The sequence below is a fragment of the Microtus pennsylvanicus genome, chromosome 1 (genome assembly GCF_037038515.1).
Source record: "Microtus pennsylvanicus isolate mMicPen1 chromosome 1, mMicPen1.hap1, whole genome shotgun sequence".
Lineage (NCBI taxonomy): Eukaryota > Metazoa > Chordata > Mammalia > Rodentia > Cricetidae > Microtus > Microtus pennsylvanicus.
The window spans coordinates 140,287,720-140,302,729 of record NC_134579.1 but is presented as its reverse complement, the minus strand read 5'-3'; the positions used below and the strand labels follow the sequence as shown (position 1 = coordinate 140,302,729).

General features: G+C 47.1%; 1 pseudogene; it reads right to left on the bottom strand.

Moving 5' to 3' along the window:
* Nucleotides 1-11,699: 11,699 nt before the first annotated feature.
* LOC142841633 (calcineurin B homologous protein 3 pseudogene) lies at nucleotides 11,700-12,398 on the bottom strand (annotated as a pseudogene).
* Between the last annotated feature and the right edge of the window lie 2,612 nt (nucleotides 12,399-15,010).

Below are 15,010 nucleotides of genomic sequence, written 5' to 3'. Positions count from 1 at the left end.
GATGTGTGTTTGTATGGTTACCAAACCAGATACCACACAGAACACACATATTTAAATAGGGCACATATATATGCATGCATTTTTTTGTACTCTATAATTGATCCTAAAACCAAATGTCAAATGTGTATTGCAGATGCTCTTTGCATTCCTTTTTGCACGAGGGGAAATTAAGGCACAGAAAGATTCAGGGTGTGAGAAAGGTGAGGGAAAGTGAGCTTGTCATCACCAACTCGAGGAGTTTCTGCAAACGCTGCCAAGTCCACGTCTTCCTTGGGGCCAAACCCCCAGAATTGCTAAACTTTCCCCCAAATCAGAAGGCAGCCGCTGCTGCCGTCCCGCAACATCAGCAACAATGTCTCATTTCGGTGACCCGGAAGAGATCCTCGCCCATCCCGTTACCAGACCGTGGAAGTCAAAAGAGATCAGGAGGTACTCAAGTCCACCCCGACCCTCTCACCTTCCTCGAAGGAACGCATTCACAGGATCTCCAACCACTGCAGGCAAAATGCCCCGTAACTCCAAGCTCCAAAACTACAACTCCCAGGATTCCTAGGGGCAGGAGCCCGGGGCTGAGTTTGCGCCATCACCCCCTATGGAAGTAGCGTTTCCTAGAGTTCTCAGATTAATTGGCTTTACTTTCTAGCCCTCAGGCAACCGAAATCTCACCAAACATGCGGATTATACTTTAGTTTATCCCATGAAACATTTCCAAAGTCAAGCTTTCCCGTAGAAGTGCTCTGACCACAGAAAGCGTCTGGACTACATGTCCCAGAATTCTCTGAAAAGCTCTTTCCCCACCAGCTTACAATTTTCCTTTCAATAAACAGGTGGAAACTGGGCATGGTGGGCACTCCTGGCATTTCAGTGCTTCGGAAAATGAGGCAAGAGTCCTGCGTGGGTAACTATCTTAGTTACTGTTCTATTGCTGTGAAGAGACACCATGACCATGGTAACCACTATAAAAGAAAGCATTTAAATAGCGGCTTGCTTGCTGTTTAGAAGGTCAATCAATGCTCCTCATGTCAGAAAGCAGACAGGCATGGTCCCGAAGCAGTAGCTGAGATCTTTGCACCTGACCCCCAGGCAACAGCAGAGAGAAATGCAGGGCCCTCCATAGGCTTTTGAAACTTCAAAACCCACCCTCAGTGACACACTTCCTCCAGCAAGGCCACACCTTCCAGCCCTTCTGATTCTCAGACAGTTCCACTCCTTGGTGACTAAGCCTTCAAATATATGAGCCACTCTCATTCAAACCACCATGGTCACATAAGGAGAGCATGTCTCGAAAACACAAGGAAAAAATTATCAGGTTGTGCCTGAATCAACTTTTCTTTTCTCTTTTTTCTGTTTCACGCACTGATACACACGCTGGGATGACTATACTTGGCTGCCAACTTGACTACATCTGGAGTTAATGAAAACCCAAGTGACTGGGTACACCTAGGAGGAGTTTTTTTTTCTTTTTCTTTTCTTTTTTCTAAAGATTTGTTTTTTATGTACATTGGGGTTTTGCCGTCATGTTTGTCTGTGTGAGGATGCTGGGTTCCCTGGCATTCTCTTTAACTGGAGTTACAGACAGTTGTGAGCTGCCGTGTGGGTGCTGGGAATCGAACCCAGGTCCATTTGGAAGAGCAGTCAGTGCTCTTAACCACTGAGTCATCTCTCCAGCCTGGGGATTTTTTTCTTAATTAAATCATTTGAAGGGGGAAGGCCCAGTTCTAATCCAGATCTTTTGAGGTGGGAAAATCCACATTTAATCTGGGCTGCACGTTCTCCGACCTTCCGTTGGTAGACAGCCATTGTTGAACTAGCTGGACCACAGCCTGTAAGACACTCTAATAAATCTCCTTTCTATATACATTAGATACATTCTATGAATTCCGTTCCTCTAGAGAACCCTAGTACACAAGGTGTGGTGGTTTGAATGAAAATGGCCTCCATGGGGTCATAGCAAATGGCACTATTAGGAGGTGTGGCCTTGTTGGAGTGGATCTGCATTGTTGAAGGAAGTGTATCACTGGGAGTGGGTTTTGAGGTCTCAAATGTTCAAGCTAGGCCTTGGGTGGCTCACTTGCTCTTCCTGCTGCCGGTGGATCCAAATGTAGAACTCTCAACTCCTTCTCCAGCACTATGTCTGCCTGTATTCCACCATGCTTCCTGAACCTCTGGAACTGTAAGCCAACCCCAATCAAATGTTTTCCTTTATAAGAGTTGTCATAGCCATGGTGTCTCTTGCCAGCAATAAAACTCTAAGACACACACGGTTGTTGTGGGATATTATTTTATGATGTGTTACATTTGTTTATGCTGTAGACTATTTGTTTAATGATGCAAAGATATGTTGCATTTGTTTAACTCTGTGAAGCTGTTACTTTCTCTGCCTGAAACACCTGAACAGCCAATAGCAAGGCAGGAGAAAGGATAGGCGGGGCTGGTAGGCAGAGAGAATAAATAAGAGGAGAAATCTAGGAAGGGAGGTCAAGAATCGAGAAGAGAAGGAGTGAGAAAAGAAGGCTCCAGCTACCCAGCCACCAAGTTAGACACAGAATAAGAAAGAAAGAAAAGATATGCAGAAAGGTAAAAGGCCAGAGGACAACTTAAGAAAAGATGGCAAGAAACAAGCCAAGCTACGGCTGGGCATTTATAAGTAAAAGTAAGACTCTGTGTGTGGGATTTATTTTGGAGCTGGGTAGTGGGTCCCCGAAAGATCAAAAGAGTTAAAAGTAAAAAACAACTACACATGGCCTATGAAAGAGAAGAAAGTGAGTCAGTCATGTGGACCCGAGAGGGCTCAGCAGATAAAAGCTCTTGCACCTTTGCAGTTTGGCTCCTAGGACGCACATGGTGGCATCTCAAAGAATGCCTTTAACTCCAGCACCGGGAGATCTTCTGCCCTCTTCTGGCCTCTGTGGGCACTGCACACTCACATAAGTAGAAATACATCTTTTTAAAAAAAAGAAATAATGCTTCTTTTTTAAGAAACAAATAATGATGATAATAAATGAGATATTTGAGCTAGACTGAGTAAAAAGAAAACTATGCAAGCCTGCACTTACCCATGCCCAAGAAGCAGACTGCTCTGTGGCTTGACTGCTCTCAATTTACGGTACCTGGCTCCTCCATGCTCTTCATCACATACACTATTCTGCACCAAATCACATGATGTAAAACTTCGTATTTCCTTTGTTCTGAGGATTTGGTTTAGAAAGACTCCTTGGGGGAGGTGGCTTATAGAGATATTCTGAAGAGGCTTCTCTTGCGCCCCCTTCCTCCTATGGTCTAGCTTCGCTCCCTCTTTTATTAGAGTGGCTTACAGGCTATGGTCTGGCTATTCCAACAATGGCTGTCTATCTTTGGAAAGTCCACAAATCCAGTAGTTGTTCAGGATGTCTCAGCCGGTCTCCAGTATACACTGGAATCCCAGAGAAGTCGGCTCTAATGCCAGTGAAGGAGTGGACTCCAGAAAAAGCATGGAGCAAGGAGCAAAAGCTTCTTCATTCTGTCCTGGAACTCGCTCTGTAGACCAGGCTGGCCTCAAACTTGGAGTTGCACCTGCCTCTGCCTCCCAAGTGCTGATCCTAACGATGTGGCCACCACCACAGGTCAAAAGCTTCCTAATAACATTTCCTTCGTGGGTTGCCATGAGAACGGGTGGCCCAGATTTAGGGCGGGTCTTCCCACCTCAAATGATCTGTATATAAAGTGGGTCTTCTTAATTCAAATAATCCAGCTGGCTAAAAATCCCTCCACGTGTGCCCTGTGTCTTGGGTTTTTAGTTAGTTCCAGGTATAGCCAGGCTGACAGATAAAACCAGCCATCTTGCTTTCTACTGTGTTGTTTCTGCCCAATGTTCTTCCTCCTGCCTCGAGGGTCAGTCATGACTTTGAGGTCCTTTCATTCTGATAAACCTCATACCTCAAAGTATGTGTCAGCTCATATGTAACAGATATGTAAACATATTTAGTAAGTGTTATGCGATGTTAGTATTAGTAATTAAGACTGAACTGAAAGAGCCCTAACTAGCCAGATTTGCAAGGTTGGCAGAGTTATCTGGCAAGCTGCTGCCATGGAATGTACTAAACCTTGTCAATTTGTTATTAAGGGACATTTTTATTTTTTTTCCAGAAAGGGCTTCTCTGTGAAACCCTGGCTGTCATGGAACTCACGCTATAGATCAGGTTGACCTCAATCTCACAAAGATCCACCTGCCTCTGCCTCCCAAGTGCTGGGATTAAAGGTGTGCGCCACCACCGCCAGACTAGTCAATGGATTCTGCCGCGTGGAAACAGAAATGCTTATGTTTCTGGAGTAACGTACTTATGACATGAGAAAGTTTGAAGGACTGCTCCACATCACCAGGAAAACCAAGGGTCCCTTTTGCGTCTCGTCATCTTGTTAAGAAAATAATTTAAAAATGGACTCAGAAGGAAGCCTGAGGACAATTTTATTAAAATTTGAGACAAAATTAGGGCAATCGCGCTGTGAAACTTGGCAGTAGAAGAGGGAGAGGGAAAGCCACGCTTTCCAAAGTTAGGGTACGAGAAAGCTGGCAGACATTTGGCAGCTTCATGGGGAGTTGTGGGGGTGGAAGGGTGAGGTGGGACTTGAAAAAACCTGAGAAATTACAAGGTGTTTGGAAAAGCATGCCCAGGTTTTATCCAGTATTTGGGAGAAAAAAAATGTAAAGAAGGAAAAAATGAAAGTTTCGCTTTTTGAGTTAGAGGAGCAGGCAGGGCCCCCATGTTCTCTGAATGCTATTGCAAACATGAATACCGAGGGGAGGGTCTTCCAGGAATGAGGAATGAGTTGTGAAATATTACCTTAACTGTGGAAAGATGCGCTGCATCTGTTTATGCTGCATTTGGATTACCTTGCCTGCCTAAGGCACCTGAATGGTCTAATAAAAAGCTGAACAGCCAATATAGGTAGAAGAGGGATAGGCAGGGCTGGTGGGCAGAGAGAATAAGGAAGAGGAGGAATCTGGGCTGGAGAGAAAGAGAAAGAGGGGGGGCGGTCAGCCAGGTGCAGAGGAAGCAGAAAAGCAGGACATCCAGAATGAAAGAAAAGTAAAAATCCCTGAGGCAAAATGTGGATGAAGAAAAACAGGTAAAACAAAGTTATAAGTGCTACTGGAACCAGTCGGTGATGCGGCACACCCTTAATCCCAGCACTCAGGAGGCAGAGGCGGGCCATCTCTGTGAGTTCAAGACCAGCCTAGTCTACAGAGTGAGTTCCAGGACAGGCTCCAAAACTACAGAGAAACCCAATCTCAAATAACAAACAAAAAATATAAATAAAAATAAAGCTAGTCTGTGGAATATATACATATTAAAGTACTACTCAGCGGTAAAAAACAATGACATCTTGAATTTTGCATGCAAATGGATGGAAATAGAAAACACTATCCTGAATGAGGTAACCCAGACCCAAAAAGATGAACATGGGATGTACTCACTCATAATTGGTTTTTAGCCATAAATAAAGGACATTGAGCCTATAATTCACAATCCTAGAGAAGCTAAATAAGGTGAACCCAAAGAAAAACATATAGTTATCCTCCTGGATATTGGAAGTAGACAAGATTGCTGGGCAAAAATTGGGAACTGGGAAGTGGGGTGGGATGGGGGAAAGGGGAGATGGGGAGAGAAACGTGAGAAGGGGAGGATGGGGAGAGCTTGGGGAAATGGGATGATTGGGATAAAGGAAGGGTGGATATGGGAGCAGGGAAGTATATATCTTAATTAAGGGAGCCATTTTAGGGTTGGCAAGAGTCTTGACTCTAGAGGGGTTCCCAGGGGTCCAGAGAGATGTCCCCAGCTAGGTCCTTGGGCAGCTGAGGAGAGAGAGCCTGAAATGGCCCGATCCTATAGCCATACTAATGAATATCTTGCATATCACCATAGAACCTTCATCTGGCGATGCATGGAGATAGAGACAGAGACCCACATTGGAGCACTGGACTGAGCTCCTAAGGTCCAAATGAGGAGCAGAAGGAGGGAGAACATAAGCAAGGAAATCAGGACCGCGAGGGATGCACCCACCCACTGAGACAGTGGGACTGATCTAACGGGAGCTCACCAAGTCCAGCTGGACTGGGACTGAAAAAGCATGGGATAAAACCGGACTCTCTGAACATGGCAGACAATGAGGGCTGCTGAGAAGCCAAGGACAATGGCACTGGGTTTTGATCCTACTGCATGTACTGGCTTTGTGGGGGCCTAGCCTGTTTGGATGCTCACCTTCCTAGACCTGGATGGAGGGGGGAGGACCTTGGACTTCCCACAGGGCAGGGAACCCTGACTGCTCTTTGGACTGGAGAGGGAGGGGGTGGGGAGTGGGGAGAGGGAGAGGGAAAAGGGAGGCGGGGAGGAGGTGGAAATTTTTAATAAAAAAAAATAAAGTTAGTGGGACAAACATAAGAGCAAGCATTCATATACTCTTTTTTTATCTTTTTAATTCTCTCTCTGCCATTTGATTAGTTTGGATTTCATATACTCTTAACTAATATTAAGTTTCTGTGACTTTAATCAGGAGCTGGTGGTCTAAGAAGGCTGCTATTATCTTAACCCATCCCACCCCCTCTCACCCTGGTGCATGCATGCGCACAAACAAGCACACACACTATGTAGTTTGGAATATCATGTCTCTACCCACAGCTACATCTCAATATTCCATTTGGCCAGGAGGAAGTAGATTTGCCTTAATGACCTCATCAAAACCCAGATACCTAAACCTTTTTATACGACAACTTAAGTCTTAAGGGACCATACTGCTGCTTCTGTTTTTAGAAGGGAAATGGGCGTTGAGGGAGGGGAGGACATCTTCAATCTTCCTACTGGCTACTGGCTACCAGATTCACCAGCATTTGTGTTGTCGTCTGAGTTTTCTGTGTGAAGCCTGCATCTTTCTATGCACAGAGTCTCGGTTCTCTCGAGTTGATAGAAGCACATGCAAAGGTCTTTCCATATTGTTATGATACTGAGCAAGTTGGGACCTTAGAGGCAGATCCCATGGTGGGTAGGTCCGAACCACAACGGGTGAGGGACAGACAAATACACCATACAGACAGAGTTTGAACGTGGACTTTGTTGAGATAAAGAGTAGAGGGGAAATGAGGGAGAGAGAAACAGAGAGGGAAGATGAGGGAAAGAGAGTAGGGGGAGAGGGAGAGAGACTAAGGTCTGCTTGCCTCTTCAGAAGAACAGTGAGAGTGGGGCGATGGGGTGAGAGAGAGAGAGAGAGAGAGAGAGAGAGAGAGAGAGAGAGAGAGAGATTGGAGTGGGTGGAGTTTGTCTCTTAAAGGGACCCTTGCATCTGCTACAGTCAGGGAACTGCTTGCCATGGGTGCAAAGGGAGCGGAGGTGTGCCTGGATACTAACACACATCCCTCAGGCTGATGAGGTTTCCCAGCAGGAGGGCATCTCTGAGGAGCAAGCACTAGGTTGGTAGTCACTACCAAAAGCCTCCCTGCGGTCTTTGCCTTCATAGAGCTTCGCACTCCTATGGGCTTTCAGGACTTGAACCACACTTAACAACCTTGCCACGTTCTTCACATAATTAAGATATCTGGGTCCACCTGTGGCTTGACTGTTCATTATTTCTGTTCTCCTTCTTTAAGGCTATGGGCTTTTTATTTTATGTGCATGGGTGTTGGGCCCCCTGGAATGGGAGCTGTGACCTGACATGTGGGTGCTGGGAATTGAACACAGGTTCTCTGGGAGAGCAGTCAGTACTCTTAATCACTGAGCCAGCTCCATCTGGAAGTTCTTGTTGCTTGAGGTGATTTGGTTCCCATGAGATGACTTGTTTTCTAGCAGCAATCTCACCATGGGGAGAACTGCCTAAAAGATGTGTTGCCCCTGAAAGTGTTGAACTTAATTTCCAGTTGGTATCTGAACTAATCTCTTGTCTGCTCGGGTACTTACTGGTAGGCACACTCCCCACTTTCTAATTGGTTGATGTCACAGGAAACCAAAGTGTCCCTCTACACAATGAGATGTTGTCTCTATTTTTGATTTTACAGGTCTTAGTCCACAGCAAGATCACACATTGGCAATTCTGTGAGCTTGACTCTGACTGTATTGTTGAAAACATTATTTCCATCTCTCTACATCATGGTTAAGGATCCCTTCCAGGCACAGAAGCAATCCTGTGTCTGCTCTGATCTGAATGAAAGGTCTGGGGGCCAGAGGTGAGTCTTAGTTGGCAGACTGCTTGCCCCCCATGCAGAGAGCCCTGAGCTTGGTTCCTAGCACCACATGCATCCAGCATAGTACTGTACTCCCAGAACTCTGGAAGTTGAGACAGAAGCAAGGTCATCTTAGGCTACACAGTGAGTTTGCGGTTAGCCTGAGATACTTGAAAATTTATCCCCAAAATTTAAATAAGTAAGCAAACAAATGACACATGAAGCAACTAACTGCACCTCAGAGAACTCAATCTCTTTATGCATATTCATTACTATCTTCATCGTGCATATTCATTAGTATTCACTCTTATGCATATTTGTTATTCTCTTGTTTCATGAATATTCATCATTCCCTTCGCTCATGCATATTCATCACAGCAGCAGCCTTTCATTAGTTCCAAGTTAGAACTCCACTAGGTATTTTGGCAGATTTTTAAATTTTAATGTTTTCTCAACTAGAACAACAAAGAGAAAATTACTGCATGAGACTTTTTTTTAAAATATTTATTTATTATTATACAATATTCTGTCTGTGTGTATGCCTGAAGGCCAGAAGAGGGCACCAGACCTCTTTACAGATGGTTGTGAGCCACCATGTGGTTGCTGGGAATTGAACTCAGGACCTTTGGAAGAGCAGGCAATGTTCTTAACCACTGCATCTCTCCAGCCCTGCATGAGACTTTTAAAGACATCTCAGGAAGCCTTCAGAGTGATAACAGGTCTGCAGAGACCAGCAAGCACTTACATGAATTTGAGAAGGGGTGGGATGGGGCTCAGTGACAGAGCACTTGCCCATGCATGAGGCCTAGGTTCAAGTCTCACAACTGCAAAAATTAATGAATAAATACAAAATAGGATAGAATGGTTTTTTTTAACAGAGAAAAACTAGACCCTCTTGTTAAATTTGTAGCTCTTTCAAGAATCCTCAGATGAACCCAGCCAGGTATGGTGCCTTTAATCCCAGCACTTGGGAAGCTGAGGCAGGTGGATCTCTGTGAATTTGAGGCCAACCTGGTCTACATGGTGAGTTCCAGGCCAGCCAATGCTACATAGAGAGACCCTGTCTCAACAACAGAAACAGAACCTGGTAAGTATAGCTCTCACCACTCCCTTATCAGAGTCGGAGACCATCACAGGCATCCACAGCTGGCCGACCTCCCTTATCAGAGACAGAGACCATCACAGGGATCCACAACTGGCCGACCTCCCTTACCATCACAGGCATCCACAGCTGGCTGACCTCCCTTATCAGAGACGGAGACCATCACAGGGATCCACAACTGGCCGACCTCCCTTATCAGAGACGGAGACCGTCACAGGCATCCACAGCTGGCCGACCTCCCTTACCATCACAGGCATCCACAGCTGGCTGACCTCCCTTATCAGAGACGGAGACCATCACAGGGATCCACAACTGGCCGACCTCCCTTATCAGAGACGGAGACCATCACAGGGATCCACAACTGGCCGACCTCCCTTATCAGAGACGGAGACCGTCACAGGCATCCACAGCTGGCCAACCTCCCTTATCAGAGACAGAGACCGTCACAGGCATCCACAGCTGGCCGACCTCCCTTACCATCACAGGCATCCACAGCTGGCTGACCTCCCTTATCAGAGACGGAGACCATCACAGGGATCCACAGCTGGCCGACCTCCCTTATCATCACAGGCATCCACAGCTGGCCAACCTCCCTTATCAGCGATGGAGACCGTCACAGATCCACAGCTGGCCGACCTCTCTCATCAGAGATGGAGACCATCACAGGGATTCACAGCTGGCTGACCTCCCTTATCAGAGATGGAGACCGTCACAGGGATCCACAGCTGGCCGACCTCCCTTATCAGAAATGGAGACCATCACAGGCATCCACAACTGGCCAACCTCCCTTATCAGAGACGGAGACCATCACAGGGATCCACAGCTGGCCGACCTCCCTTATCAGAGACGGAGACCATCACAGGGATCCACAACTGGCCAACCTCCCTTATCAGAGACGGAGACCATCACAGGGATCCACAGCTGGCCAACCTCCCTTATTAGAGATGGAGACCGTCACAGGGATCCACAACTGGCCAACCTCCCTTATCAGAGATGGAGACTGTCACAGGGATCCACAGCTGGTCAAAATGCAGAGAATTAGTGATCACAGCTGTCCGTCCCCCCACCCCACGAGATACATCTACAACACAACCCTGCACCTGGGGCTCTGGGAACATCACAGAAGATTCTAAGATTCTAAGAGCAAGAAGACAAGGATACTTTGAGAGGGTGTCTTTGAGACATGGGCAGCTGCACCCATGAAATCGCAACAGCTTTGTCATCTGAACAAGATGAGCACAGTGACAACACCAGCTGATATCCTAGTGTGGATTAGGGAAACTCCACAAGACCCCAACCACAGATGAAGAGCTATAGGCAGCCAACAACTACTGACAGACCGGGAAATAGTTTTCTCCAGGGTTGCACCACCCTCCTCCCGCCCCCACAGGTTACCCAATCCCAAGTGGCCAGCCTTAGACTCATGCATAGGATCAACACTAAATGAACTCAGATGTATTTATATATACATATATAACAATAATAAAGAAGGGGGGAGAACGGACCCACAGAGACAGCTGACCCAACCTCGTGGGAGCTCACGGACTCTAGACTGACAGCTGGGAGTCTGCACGGAACCCATCTAGATCTAGGCATGTGGGTGACAGTTGGTCTGTTTGAGGGGCCCCGGCGGTAAGGACCAGAATCTATCTCTGGTGCGTGAGCTAGCTTTTTAGAACCCATTCCCCGTGGTGGGATGCCTTGATGAGGGGTGAGGGGCTTGGTCCTGCCTCAACTTGATGTGCCAGGCTTTGTCGACTCCCCATGGGAGGCCTTACCCCTTCTGAGGAGTGGATGGAGGTGACGCTTGGGGGAGAAGGAGTGGGAGGAATGGAGAAACTGTGGTTGATATGTAAAATGAGTAAAAAATAAAGTTTTTTTTTAAAAGGATCAGATAACTTTTGCAAGATGATTTTGGGGAACTACGGCAAGAATTTGTAGCCAGTGGCATGCACCTGTGGCCACAGCTGCTTGGCAGTAAAAGGAGGAGGATTACTTGAGCCTAAGATTGGAAGATCCATCTGGAGAATACCTCTTATTTGAGAGAGTTTCTACATTGTCAAAGTCTGTATCTTCAGAGAAACAATAAGAGGACATAGTTATATTTGTGCTCTGTACTGTTTTTTGTTTGTTTGTTTTTGTTTTTGAGACAGGGTCTCACTGGGTAGCCCTGACTGTCCTGAAACTTTCAATGTAGACCAGGCTAGCCTCAAACTCAGAGATCCGCCTGCCTCTGCCTCCTTGACCAAAGGCAAGCGCAACCATGCCCCGCTCTTCTTTTGATCATTTTTATTCTCAGAGATAAAAGCCGCCCAGGTCCCACATACCCCGTGGCTGCTACAGGAGGCTGCAAGGCTCAGGGGGCAGCTTCTCCCTTGGTGATGGTGGTGGGCGGGGCTAGCCCGCAGTTCACTGGCATAAGGCTACGGCTTCTAGGTTCAGGAAACTGACTTGCATCTTGACCTCCAAGTCGATGCCCTGCCAGGTCTTGACGAAGTCCTCAAAGGTGATGCCCTGGTATGGCTGGCCCTCCTCCAGCGGCTGGTCTGACGCCCTGGCTGCCTCATTAAAGGCGCGGTGCGCAATGGAGTTGGCAACGGAGCGCACCCATACACGCTCCACCTGCGGGTTCGCCGACAGCAGGTCCTCCACCACCCTGCGGTACTCTTGCAGCGTGATGAGCCCGTCGCCGTCCTCGTCGTAAAAGTGGAAAAGGAAGCGCATCTTCTCCCGGCGGTACAGCTCTGCTGCCTCCTTGTTTAAGTGGGAGCGCAGCGGCTTGAAGTAGGCGATGATGGTCAGGAAGTCCTCGAAGGTAATCTCCTCCGCCAAACCGCTGGTCCCCTTGCCCAGGTTCCGATTGTCGAAGAAGGCGCGGACGATCCTGGAGCGGATAGGGTTGAATTCCAGGTCCAGGACGTTGTCAAAGTTCTCGGGCCGAATGGTGGGCTGATCTCCGCTCAGCAGCCGGAACCTCTGGTGCAGCTGCTTGATCTGGTCCCAGTTGAAGACGCTCTGATTCTGGTACCCCTCCTGCATCTGCGTCCACCAGAAGTCGCTCCTGCTCTCGCGCTCCCACACCTCCTGGGACGAATGCGAGACACCCATGGTGTCCCGTGGGCTCCAGACGATCTATCTCAGCTGCCCAGCGAAGAGGACCTGGGTCCCTGGAGGCTCTCACCTTACTGCCTTTCTGACTTATTAGGTCATCAAGGCATCCTTTGTTGGGGCAGGACAGTCACAATCCCCGAGGCCTCTTTCCTTCCCAAATTCAGTAAAATGAAGCTAATTGTAACACATATTATATTATATATTCTACCTTTGGTTTTCCTAGGGCCTCTCTGGGAAAGCACAGAAATGTGTATCTTTGCCTTACAAAACTAAAGATGCTAGAACCACCGGTAATTTCCAGAGTTCCGAAGGCAGGGGCGGGAGGATATCCTTGAGTTTGAGGCCAACCTGGTCTACACAGCTGAGTTCCAAGTCATTCAAGAGAGGAAGGAAGAAAGGGAGGGAGGGACAGAGAGGAAAAGAGGGAGGGAAAGAAGAGCAAAGTAGAAATAAAGATGGAAAGAGTAAAGAGAAAAAAGATGAAGGAGAAATAAATGGAAGAAAAGATGAAAGAAAAGAGAGAGAATGAAGGGGGAAACATACTAGCAATAGCTAGGCAAGTTGACATGGACAAGAAGTCCCAAACAATTGTGACATTGTTCGTGCTTACATAACCTGTGACCAAACCCCCCCAAAAAACCCAAAAAACCAACAGATAGAAGTTTGGCTTTTCTAGGGTAGTTATATGTAAGTAATGTGTTAACAAACCATACATGCCTTGATAATCATGTGCTTGACCAGTAGAAGCTGGGTGCCTACCTTCATGTATAGAAGGATAAGCCTCTCAGAAGTGGAGTTTTAGGAGTTTGTGAAACACGTTGTCTTTGCTGCTCTTCTATTTCTGCGACAAAACATCAAGACCAAAGCAACTTGGGGAGGGAGGCTTATCTCAGTTGCATTTCCATATCAAGGTCCGCCTGCTTTCTCTCACACGAGGACCCAAACTAATAATGACAGCCCGTGACTCCCATCTGGGACCCCACCTTTGGGGTATGATGTGGCCATTGATGTCTTGGGATCAGAGAATCTCGTGGGCCTCAATTACTGTTCCTTGTCAGGACCAGAGGTTCATGCAGTGCCTGAGATTCCAGCGACCCTCTCCCTCCTGCCCCTCCCGCACTGGCAGCTAGAGCAGGCAGGAGGTGAGAGGTTGACTGGAGAGTGGACTCCGGAACTCGGGATGCAAGGCTTGCGAGTCGTCACCCACACTCCTGTAAGTTAAGTCATGCTCCTGTAACTTCAACAAACTCAAGCTGGGCTCTGTCGGGATCGTTTATCATGAGCTATTGTGGGCCATGATGCAATTACAGCTTAGAGCAATTGATAATTCAGATGTCAACCTACCAGAGGAATTATTTTCCCAATGGGGCAACCTGTCAGCAAGACTTATGGGCCACTGACTCTGAAAACTGTTACTTTCCCCTGTAATCTCACATGTGCAATAACAGCTTGATAGCTCCCCATGACCGTGCATTTTAATGTAACATGTACATACAGTCACATGATTCCATCCCAGTCTTAAGGGCACACACATTTGTGGATGCTCAGGAAGAAGACTTCTTCTTACACTCTCTAAAACAAGCTCTCACCGTCCAGACTTTGTCCCATTTATGGAAAGAAACGTTGACGCCTGCTCTCTATCCTTAGCTCTCAGTGACAGAGCAGTTTGGCCAGGTGAGTGTCCCTGTGGACAGATCATACACAGAACTTTCACAGACTTTACTTAGGAAATCGCAGGTGTCGGGCCTTGTTACGTCACAGTCCTTCAAGAGATCAATAGCATCTATGAGGTCCTGAGCTTCCTTCATCAACACCTCCCTGCTCTAATTCAAAGTAGCACTTAACGCTTTGTGCCTGCCTTGGTGCAGTAGACTACTGTTTTCGTTTAGGTCCTGAAATTCGGTGATGAGAAAGGCAGCTGACAACTATGTCCAGATACTATTCCTCTACTTAAGAAATGTAAAACAGTGCACACGGTCTTTGCCTTCTCCTTAGATCTCTCGATGGTTTGGTTTTCTCTCTTTGTAACCTGTAGCGGCCTCTTTAAGAGAGGCTGGAACCTCCCACAGCTGCAGCTGCTGTTGGGTGCAAACTGGCCGGTAAGTTTCCTTAGGTGTCTGCAAAGAATGCCTGTGTCCCAGAGAATCTTCCTTCTAGTGTGTGTTTGTTTGTTTTTATTACTAACAAGTCTCTAATGAATGGAGGCATTATACACTTGGGATTTTGTACCAGTGAGAAGAATAAGAATAATAAGAATATAGAGAAATCTTTCAATCCCTGCTCTCAGGGCAACCCTAGGTAGGGGCCGAGAACTGGTCTCGGCCTTGAAAGGACTTGAGTGGGATTCTTTGCTCTCTTGTAGCCTTCCCCATCTGGGGCTAACAGAACAGACTCCCCAGGGAGTCACTCTGCTCTCTCTCGGTCCTGGCCTGTCTCTGGAGAGCCTGTCCACTTTAGTTCTCTGCCTAGGATGTGAGATGGTAGGGACTTTAGAGCACAGTGGCGTTTGTTGGAGGAAGCGAAGTCAGGGAGTGAGAGGGTCAGAAAGTGGGAGAGGTAGAGAGAATTACAAGTTCAAGGCCATCCTTGGCTACCTAGTATTTTCAAGA